The sequence below is a fragment of the Thalassophryne amazonica genome, chromosome 12, assembly GCF_902500255.1.
Source record: "Thalassophryne amazonica chromosome 12, fThaAma1.1, whole genome shotgun sequence".
In the NCBI taxonomy this organism is placed as follows: domain Eukaryota; kingdom Metazoa; phylum Chordata; class Actinopteri; order Batrachoidiformes; family Batrachoididae; genus Thalassophryne; species Thalassophryne amazonica.
The window spans coordinates 14,525,982-14,537,254 of NC_047114.1; the positions used below are offsets into that span (position 1 = coordinate 14,525,982).

Below are 11,273 nucleotides of genomic sequence, written 5' to 3' on the forward strand. Positions count from 1 at the left end.
TCTCCTTACAGTCCCTGTCAGTTGAATTAACTGAAGGCTTTTCAGGGAACTTTTAGGACAACCTGATAATAATGAATTACAATAGTCCAGCCTAGAGCAAATAAATGCATGAATTAGTTTTTCAGCATCACTCTGAGACAAGACCTTTCTAATTTTAGAGATATTGCGCAAATGCAAAAAAGCAGTCCTACATATTTGTTTAATATGCGTATTGAATGACATATCGTGATCAAAAATGACTCCAAGATTTCTCACAGTATTACTAGAGGTCAAGGTAATGCCATCCAGAGTAAGGATCTGGTTAGACACCATGTTTCTAAGATTTGTGGGGCCAAGTACAATAACTTCAGTTTTATCTGAGTTTAAAAGCAGGAAATTAGAGGTCATCCATGTCTTTATGTCTGTAAGACAATCCTGCAGTTTAGCTAATTGGTGTGTGTCCTCTGGCTTCATGGATAGATAAAGCTGGGTATCATCTGCGTAACAATGAAAATTTAAGCAATGCCGTCTAATAATACTGCCTAAGGGAAACATGTATAAAGTGAATAAAATTGGTCCTAGCACAGAACCTTGTGGAACTCCATAATTAACCTTAGTCTGTGAAGAAGATTCCCCATTTACATGAACAAATTGTAATCTATTAGATAAATATGATTCAAACCACCGCAGCGCAGTGCCTTTAATACCTATGGCATGCTCTAATCTCTGTAATAAAATTTTATGGTCAACAGTATCAAAAGCAGCACTGAGGTCTAACAGAACAAGCACAGAAATGAGTTCACTGTCTGAGGCCATAAGAAGATCATTTGTAACCTTCACTAATGCTGTTTCTGTACTATGATGAATTCTAAAACATGACTGAAGCTCTTCAAATAGACCATTCCTCTGCAGATGATCAGTTAGCTGTTTTACAACTACCCTTTCAAGAATTTTTGAGAGAAAAGGAAGGTTGGAGATTGGCCTATAATTAGCTAAGATAGCTGGGTCAAGTGATGGCTTTTTAAGTAATGGTTTAATTACTGCCACCTTAAAAGCCTGTGGTACATAGCCAACTAATAAAGATAGATTGATCATATTTAAGATCGAAGCATTAATTAATGGTAGGGCTTCCTTGAGCAGCCTGGTAGGAATGGGGTCTAATAGACATGTTGATGGTTTGGATGAAGTAACTAATGAAAATAACTCAGACAGAACAATCAGAGAGAAAGAGTCTAACCAAATACCGGCATCACTGAAAGCAGCCAAAGATAACGATATGTCTTTGGGATGGTTATGAGTAATTTTTCTCTAATAGTTAAAATTTTATTAGCAAAGAAAGTCATGAAGTCATTACTAGTTAAAGTTAAAGGAATGCTCGGCTCAATAGAGCTCTGACTCTTTGTCAGCCTGGCTACAGTGCTGAAAAGAAACCTGGGGTTGTTCTTATTTTCTTCAACTAGTGATGAGTAGTAAGATGTCCTAGCTTTACGGAGGGCTTTTTTATAGAGCAACAGACTCTTTTTCCAGGCTAAGTGAAGATCTTCTAAATTAGTGAGACGCCATTTCCTCTCCAACTTACGGGTTATCTGCTTTAAGCTGCGAGTTTGTGAGTTATACCACGGAGTCAGGCACTTCTGATTTAAGGCTCTCTTTTTCAGAGGAGCTACAGCATCCAAAGTTGACGAGATACTCTATCTCACTTACAGAGTTTAGGTAGCTACTCTGCCCTGTGTTGGTATATGGCATTAGAGAACATAAAGAAGGAATCATATCCTTAAACCTAGTTACAGCGCTTTCTGAAAGACTTCTAGTGTAATGAAACTTATTCCCCACTGCTGGGTAGTCCATCAGAGTAAATGTAAATGTTAATAAGAAATGATCAGACAGAAGGGAGTTTTCAGGGAATACTGTTAAGTCTTCTATTTCCGTACCATAAGTCAGAACAAGATCTAAGATATGATTAAAGTGGTGGGTGGACTCATTTACATTTTGAGCAAAGCCAATTGAGTCTAATAATAGATTAAATGCAGTGTTGAGGCTGTCATTCTCAGCATCTGTGTGGATGTTAAAATCGCCCACTATAATTATCTTATCTGAGCTAAGCACTAAGTCAGACAAAAGGTCTGAAAATTCACAGAGAAACTCATAGTAACGACCAGGTGGACGATAGATAATAACAAATAAAACTGGTTTTTGGGACTTTCAATTTGGATGGACAAGACTAAGAGTCAAGCTTTCAAATGAATTAAAGCTCTGTCTGGGTTTTTGATTAATTAATAAGCTGGAATGGAAGATTGCTGCTAATCCTCCGCCTCAGCCCGTGCTACGAGCGTTCTGGCAGTTAGTGTGACTCGGGGGTGTTGACTCATTTAAACTAACATATTCATCCTGCTGTAACCAGGTTTCTGTAAGGCAGAATAAATCAATATGTTGATCAATTATTATATCATTTACTAACAGGGACTTAGAAGAGAGAGATCTAATGTTTAATAGACCACATTTAACTGTTTTAGTCTGTGGTGCAGTTGAAGGTGCTATATTATTTTTTCTTTTTGAATTTTTATGCTTAAATAGATTTTGACGGGCTTATTGACCTGGTTATACGGTTATACAACCGATTAGAAGAACATTGTCGGGAGCGGGGCGAAGGGCGTGGCCGGGCACGAGTTGTCCCTCTTCCTTCCGGGTCCGAAAGGGTGCTGCCGCCCCCACGCTCCACTGCCAGAGAGCTCCGTGTTGCGACAGCTCCCCCTGCTGATGAAGATATGGACACGAGCAGGGCTAAAGTGAAATCAGAAAACAAACAACGGAGGCTGGCCCGTGGGGAATGCTTTTTCTGTGGCTCAAGTGAGCACATACAGAAGAATTGCCCCGAGCAGTTTAAACTACAACGCCCGCCCTTAGAGACTGGGCTACAGGCGGGCCACAATACTCACGTGGGGAAACCCCGTAAATCCACACGTATCCCAGTGACGATCCTGAGTGGGGATCTAACCCTTCACGCCCCAGCACTGGTGGACACGGGGTCGGAGGGGAATCTGCTGGACAGCAGATGGGCTAGGGAGGTTGGGCTCCCTCTAGTGGCCTTACCATCACCATTGAATGTACGGGCACTAGATGGCACCCTGCTCCCTTTAATCACGCACCAGACACAGCCAGTGACATTGATTGTGTCTGGGAATCACAGGGAGGAGATCGTGTTTTTTGTAACACCTTCTACCCTCCATGGGCTTTCCATGGATGTTAAAGCACAATCCCCGGATTGATTGGCCGTCTGGGGTTGTGACGCAGTGGAGCGAAGCCTGCCACCGGGAGTGTTTAGGATCCTCGGTTCCACCCGGTGTGACAGCTAAGGAGGAGGTTCTAGTCCCCCCCCAATCTCGCGGCGGTGCCAGCCAAGTACCATGACCTCGCTGACGTTTTCAGCAAGGATCTGGCGCTCACGCTGCCCCCGCACCGTCCGTACGATTGTGCCACTGATTTGATACCAGGCGCTGAGTACCTGTCTGGCAGGCTGTACAACCTCTCACGGCCGGAACGCGAATCAATGGAGACCTACATCTGGGACTCCCTAGCTGCCGGGTTGATCCAGAACTCCACCTCCCCGATGGGTGCTGGTTTCTTTTTTGTGGGCAAGAAGGACATTTAACACCCCATTAGGTCATTTTGAGTACCTGGTCATGCCGTTCGGCCTCACCAATGCGCCCGCAACGTTCCAAGCTTTGGTTAATGACGTCTTGCAGGACTTCCTGCATCGGTTCGTCTTCGTATACCTTGACGATATTCTCATCTTCTCCCCGGATCCTGAGACCCATGTCAAGCATGTACGTCAGGTCCTGCAGCAGTTATTGGAGAACCGGCTGTTTGTGAAGGGCGAGAAGTGTGAGTTTCACCGTACTTCTTTGTCTTTCCTGGGGTTCATTATCTCCTCCAACTCCGTCGCCCCTGATCCGGCCAAGGTTGTGGCGGTGAGCGATTGGCCCCATCCAACAAACCGTAGGAAACTGCAACAGTTCCTCGGCTTTGCAAATTTCTACCGGAGGTTCATAAAGGGTTACAGTCAGGTTGTTAGCCCCCTGACAGCCCTGACCTCCACTAAAGTTCCCTTCACCTGGTCGGATCGGTGCGAAGCCGCGTTTAGGGAGTTGAAACGCCGGTACTCGACTGTACCAGTTCTGGTGCAGCCCGATCCTAACCGCCAGTTCATAGTTGAAGTGGATAACTCTGACTCAGGGATAGGAGCCGTGCTGACCCAGAGTGGGGAGTCCGACAAGGTTCTCCATCCTTGTGCCTATTTTTCCTGCAGGTTGACCCCGGCTGAAAGGAACTATGACGTCGGCAATCGGGAACTTCTGGCGGTGAAAGAGGCCCTTGAGGAGTGGAGACACCTTTTGGAGGGAGCTACGGTGCCTTTCACGGTTTTCACTGACCATCGGAACCTGGAGTACATTCGGACTGCCAAGCGTCTGAACCCCAGGCAAGCCCGTTGGTCACTGTTCTTCGGTCGGTTTGACTTCCAAATTACGTATCGCCCCGGGACCAAGTACCAACGGTCTGATGCACTGTCCCGGGTGCATGAAGAGGAGGTCAAGCCAGAGCTGTCGGATCCACCGGACACCATAATCCCCGAGTCCACTGTCATCGCAACCCTCACCTGGGACGTGGAGAAGACCGTCCGGGAGGCCCTGACATGACACCCGGACCCCGGAGATGGACCCAAGAACAGATTATACATCCCACCAGAAGCCAGAGCTGCAGTCTTGGACTTCTGTCATGGTTCTAAGCTCTCCTGCCACCCGGGGGTGCGACGAACCGTGGCAGTGGTCCGGCAGCGCTTGTGGTAGGCGTCGATGGAAACCGACGTCCGGGAGTACCTCCAGGCCTGCACCACCTGTGCCAAGGGCAAAGCAGAACACAGGAAGGCCCAAGGACTCCTCCAGCCGCTGCCGGTGCCTCGTCGCCCCTGGTCCCACATAGGCCTGGACTTCGTCACGGGCCTCCCTGCGTCCCAGGGTATGACCAACATCCTGACGATAGTGGACCGGTTCTCCAAGGCGGCCCACTTCGTAGCCCTCCTGAAGCTCCCGACTGCCCAGGAGACTGCAGACCTCCTGGTCCACCACGTCGTGCGTCTGCATGGTATCCCCATGAACATCGTCTCAGACCGTGGTCCCCAGTTCTCCTCGCAAGTCTGGAGGAGTTTCTGTAGGGAACTGGGGGCCACCGTGAGTCTCTCGTCCGGGTACCACCCTCAGATTAATGGACAGGCAGAGCGGGCTAATCAAGATCTGGAGCAGGCCCTGCGGTGTGTAACCTCCGCGCACCCGACGGCTTGGAGTCAACATCTGCCCTGGATAGAGTACGCCCATAACAGTCAGATCTCCTGGGCAACCGGCCTCTCCCCCTTCGAGGTATGTTTGGGGTACCAGACCCCATTGTTCCCAGCCGCGGAGGGAGAGGTCGAGGTCCCCTCAGTCCAGGCCCACCTCAGAAGGTGCCGTCGGGTGTGGCGCGCAGCCCGCTCCGCCCTTCTGAAAGCCCGGACGAGGGTGAAGGGCCATGCAGACCGCCGGCGTGCCTCGGCTCCTGCGTACCAGCCCGGGCAGGAGGTGTGGCTATCAACTAAGGACATCCCTCTGCACGTGGACTCTCAAAAACAAAAGGACAGGTTCATCGGACCATTTCCAATCATCAAAGTCCTCAGTCTGGCCGCAGTGAGGCTGCGACTGCCAGCTTCACTGCGGATTCATCCTGTATTCCACGTTTCCAAGATCAAGCCATATCTCGCCTCCACCCTCTGCACCCCCGGACCAGCGCCGCCTCCTGCCCGTATCATCGACGGTGAGCCTGCATGGACCGTCCGCAGGCTTCTGGATGTTCATCGGCGGGGCTGGGGATTCCAGTATTTGGTGGACTGGGAGGGTTACGGACCCGAAGAATGCTCCTGGGTGAAGCGGAGCTACATCCTAGACCCGGCCCTCCTGGCCGACTTCTACCGATGACACCCCGACAAGCCTGGTCGGGCGCCAGGAGGCGCCCATTGAGGGGGGGGTCCTGTTGTGTGGGCCGCCCGAAGAGGAGGTACTGCTGGCCCAACACCAGAGGGCGCCCTGCCTGAAGGCAAGCTTCAGGCACTAGAGGGCGCAGTCGCCGCAGAGGAGCTCCAGGAGCCCGGAGCTGACAGCTGTCACCACTCATCAATCATGATCACCATAAAAGCCTGGAGGAGACAGCACATCTCTGCCGAGAAATCGTCTTACCAACTGGTAAAACTCTCAGCCGTTTTTGGTGCCAAACAATTGTTCTAAATATTTTGCAGGCGTACCTGTTAACTACTCCGCAGCTGGAAGCTGGGTTTGTGGAGGAGACGACGCTCTTCGCTCCTCGGATAAGTAGTCACTCAGGCGCTGCACGTTTATTGTTCCTGTGTCAGAGGTGGAGATTCTCCCACAAAAGGATCTGAACTGAGTTGCTGATTGTTCTGCTGGGTGTGCACACACCCACTTGATCTGTTTTTGCTTTCTGCCAGCAGTACCCGGTCAGACAGCTGAAGGCGGTGGCCACCTGGAGACTCAGGCTGTGGTGGCTCTCGGGTCTCCGCTGGCAGGGGAAATCGTGTGGGTCCCGACTCTTCTCTGGACAGGCGTCTCCTATCCTCGAGCCTGCCCACATGACACCGGCTGTGTAATTGACTGTTGTTTAAATCCGTATCTGTATACCGTTGTGCACTTTTCACAACATTAAATTGTTACTTTTTGGAATTTCCATTGTCCGTTCATTTACACCCCCTGTTGTGGGTCCGTATCATCACACTTTTCACAACAGTCACTACAGCAACTGTGACTGGAGAAACTTGATTGGATGAACTGTGACTGAAGAAGCTGTAACTGGAGAATCTGTGACTATAAAAACCATGATTACAGAAATAATGATTACAGAAAATGTGACTGGAGAAACTCTGACTATAGAAACTGTCACTGGAGAAACTGACTACAGAAACTGTGGCAATAGAAACTATGACTGGAGGAACTCTGACTAAAGAACCTGTGACTGGAGAAACTGACTGGATGAACTGTGACTGGAGGAACTGTGAATGAAGAAGCTGTGACTGGAGAAACCATGATTACACAGCAACTGTGACTCAAGAAACTGTGACTGGATAAACTGTGACTATAGAAACTGTGACTGAAGAAACTGTGACTGGATAAACTGTGACTATAGAAACTGTGACTGGATAAACTGTGACTGGATAAACTGTGACTGGATAAACTGTGACTGGATAAACTGTGACTGCATAAACTGTGACTGGATTAACTGACTGCATAAACTGTGACTATAGAAACTGTGAGTGGATAAACTGTGACTGCATAAACTGTGACTGGATAAACTGTGACTGCATAAACTGTGACTGGATAAACTGTGACTATAGAAACTGTGACTGGATAAACTGTGACTGCATAAACTGTGACTATAGAAACTGTGACTGGATAAACTGTGACTGCATAAACTGTGACTGGATAAACTGTGACTGCATAAACTGTGACTATAGAAACTGTGACTGGATAAACTGTGACTGGATAAACTGTGACTATAGAAACTGTGACTGGATGAACTGTGACTGCATAAACTGTGACTGGATAAACTGTGACTGGATAAACTGTGACTATAGAAACTGTGACTGGATAAACTGTGACTATAGAAACTGTGACTGGATAAACTGTGACTGCATAAACTGTGACTGGATAAACTGTGACTGGATAAACTGTGACTATAGAAGCTGTGACTGGAGAAACCATGATTACACAGCAACTGTGACTCAAGAAACTCTGAATATAGAAACTGTGACTATAGAAACTGTGACTGGATAAACTGTGACTGAAGAACCTGTGACTGGAGAAACTGACTGGATGAACTGTGACTGGAGGGACTGTGAATGAAGAAGCTGTGACTGGAGAAACCATGATTACACAGCAACTGTGACTCAAGAAACTGACTATAGAAACTGTGACTATAGAAACTGTGACTGGATAAACTGTGACTGCATAAACTGTGACTATAGAAACTGTGACTGGATAAACTGTGACTGCATAAACTGTGACTGGATAAACTGTGACTGCATAAACTGTGACTATAGAAACTGTGACTGGATAAACTGTGACTGGATAAACTGTGACTGCATAAACTGTGACTGGATAAACTGTGACAGGATAAACTGTGACTGCATAACCTGTGACTATAGAAACTGTGACTGGATAAACTGTGACTGGATAAACTGTGACTGGAGGAACTGTGACTGGATAAACTGTGACTGCATAAACTGTGACTGGATAAACTGTGACTGGATAAACTGTGACTGGATAAACTGTGACTGCATAAACTGTGACTATAGAAACTGTGACTGGATAAACTGTGACTATAGAAACTGTGACTGGATAAACTGTGACTGGATAAACTGTGACTGGAGGAACTGTGACTATAGAAACTGTGACCGGATAAACTGTGACTATAGAAACTGTGACTGGATAAACTGTGACTGCATAAACTGTGACTGGATAAACTGTGACTATAGAAGCAGTGACTGGAGAAACTATGACTGCATAAACTGTGACTGGATAAACTGTGACTATAGAAGCTGTGACTGGAGAAACCATGATTACATAGCAACTGTGACTCAAGAAACTGTGACTATAGAAACTGTGACTGGATAAACTGTGACTGAAGAACCTGTGACTGGAGAAACTGACTGGATGAACTGTGACTGGAGGGACTGTGAATGAAGAAGCTGTGACTGGAGAAACCATGATTACACAGCAACTGTGACTCAAGAAACTATGATTATAGAAACTGTGACTGGAGAAACTGTGACTGGATAAACTGTGACTGGGGGAACTGTGACTGAAGAAACTGTGACTGGAGAAACCATGATTACACAGCAACTGTGACTCACGAAACTCTGACTATAGAAACAGTGACTATAGAAACTGTGACTGGATAAACTGTGACTGAAGAACCTGTGACTGGAGAAACTGACTGGATGAACTGTGACTGGAGGGACTGTGAATGAAGAAGCTGTGACTGGAGAAACCATGATTACACAGCAACTGTGACTCAAGAAACTGACTATAGAAACTGTGACTATAGAAACTGTGACTGGATAAACTGTGACTGCATAAACTGTGACTATAGAAACTGTGACTGGATAAACTGTGACTGCATAAACTGTGACTGGATTAACTGTGACTGCATAAACTGTGACTATAGAAACTGTGACTGGATAAACTGTGACTGCATAAACTGTGACTGGATAAACTGTGACTGCATAAACTGTGACTGGATAAACTGTGACAGGATAAACTGTGACTGCATAACCTGTGACTATAGAAACTGTGACTGGATAAACTGTGACTGGATAAACTGTGACTGGAGGAACTGTGACTGGATAAACTGTGACTGCATAAACTGTGACTGGAGGAACTGTGACTGGATAAACTGTGACTGCATAAACTGTGACTGGATAAACTGTGACTGGAGGGACTGTGAATGAAGAAGCTGTGACTGGAGAAACCATGATTACACAGCAACTGTGACTCAAGAAACTGACTATAGAAACTGTGACTATAGAAACTGTGACTGGATAAACTGTGACTGCATAAACTGTGACTATAGAAACTGTGACTGGATAAACTGTGACTGCATAAACTGTGACTGGATAAACTGTGACTGCATAAACTGTGACTATAGAAACTGTGACTGGATAAACTGTGACTGCATAAACTGTGACTGGATAAACTGTGACTGGATAAACTGTGACTGGATAAACTGTGACTGCATAACCTGTGACTATAGAAACTGTGACTGGATAAACTGTGACTGGATAAACTGTGACTGGAGGAACTGTGACTGGATAAACTGTGACTGCATAAACTGTGACTGGAGGAACTGTGACTGGATAAACTGTGACTGGATAAACTGTGACTGGAGGAACTGTGACTATAGAAACTGTGACTGGATAAACTGTGACTGGAGGAACTGTGACTATAGAAACTGTGACTGGATAAACTGTGACTATAGAAGCAGTGACTGGAGAAACCATGATTACACAACAACTGTGACTCAAGAAACTCTGACTATAGAAACTGTGACTATAGAAACTGTGACTGGATAAGCTATGACTGCATAAACTGTGACTGGACAAACTGTGACTGGATAAACTGTGACTATAGAAGCTGTGACTGGAGAAACCATGATTACACAGCAACTGTGACTCAAGAAACTCTGACTATAGAAACTGTGACTATAGAAACTGTGACTGGATAAACTGTGACTGGATAAACTGTGACTGCATAAACTGTGACTGGATAAACTGTGACAGGATAAACTGTGACTGCATAACCTGTGACTATAGAAACTGTGACTGGATAAACTGTGACTGGAGGAACTGTGACTGGATAAACTGTGACTGCATAAACTGTGACTGGAGGAACTGTGACTGGATAAACTGTGACTGCATAAACTGTGACTATAGAAACTGTGACTGGATAAACTGTGACTATAGAAACTGTGACTGGATAAACTGTGACTGGATAAACTGTGACTGGAGGAACTGTGACTATAGAAACTGTGACTGGATAAACTGTGACTATAGAAACTGTGACTGGATAAACTGTGACTGCATAAACTGTGACTGGATAAACTGTGACTATAGAAGCAGTGACTGGATAAACTATGACTGCATAAACTGTGACTGGATGAACTGTGACTGGATAAACTGTGACTATAGAAGCTGTGACTGGAGAAACCATGATTACACAGCAACTGTGACTCAGGAAACTGTGACTATAGAAACTGTGACTGGATAAACTGTGACTGAAGAACCTGTGACTGGAGAAACTGACTGGATGAACTGTGACTGGAGGGACTGTGAATGAAGAAGCTGTGACTGGAGAAACCATGATTACACAGCAACTGTGACTCAAGAAACTATGACTATAGAAACTGTGACTGGAGAAACTGTGACTGGATAAACTGTGACTGGATAAACTGTGACTGAAGAAACTGTGACTGGAGAAACCATGAATACACAGCAACTGTGACTCACGAAACTCTGACTACAGAAACTGTGACTATAGAAACTGTGACTGGATAAACTGTGACTGAAGAACCTGTGACTGGAGAAACTGACTGGATGAACTGTGACTGGAGGGACTGTGAATGAAGAAGCTGTGACTGGAGAAACCATGATTACACAGCAACTGTGACTCAAGAAACTGTGACTATAGAAACTGTGACTGGAG

At 46.1% G+C, this 11,273-nt stretch overlaps 1 protein-coding gene across 1 annotated transcript in view; it reads right to left on the reverse strand.

Annotated features, from left to right (window-relative positions):
- The window catches only part of dlgap1a (discs, large (Drosophila) homolog-associated protein 1a), a 415,980-nt gene that overhangs the window by 123,366 nt on the left and 281,341 nt on the right, over positions 1 to 11,273 (reverse strand). The gene's annotated exons all lie outside the window — the stretch shown is intronic.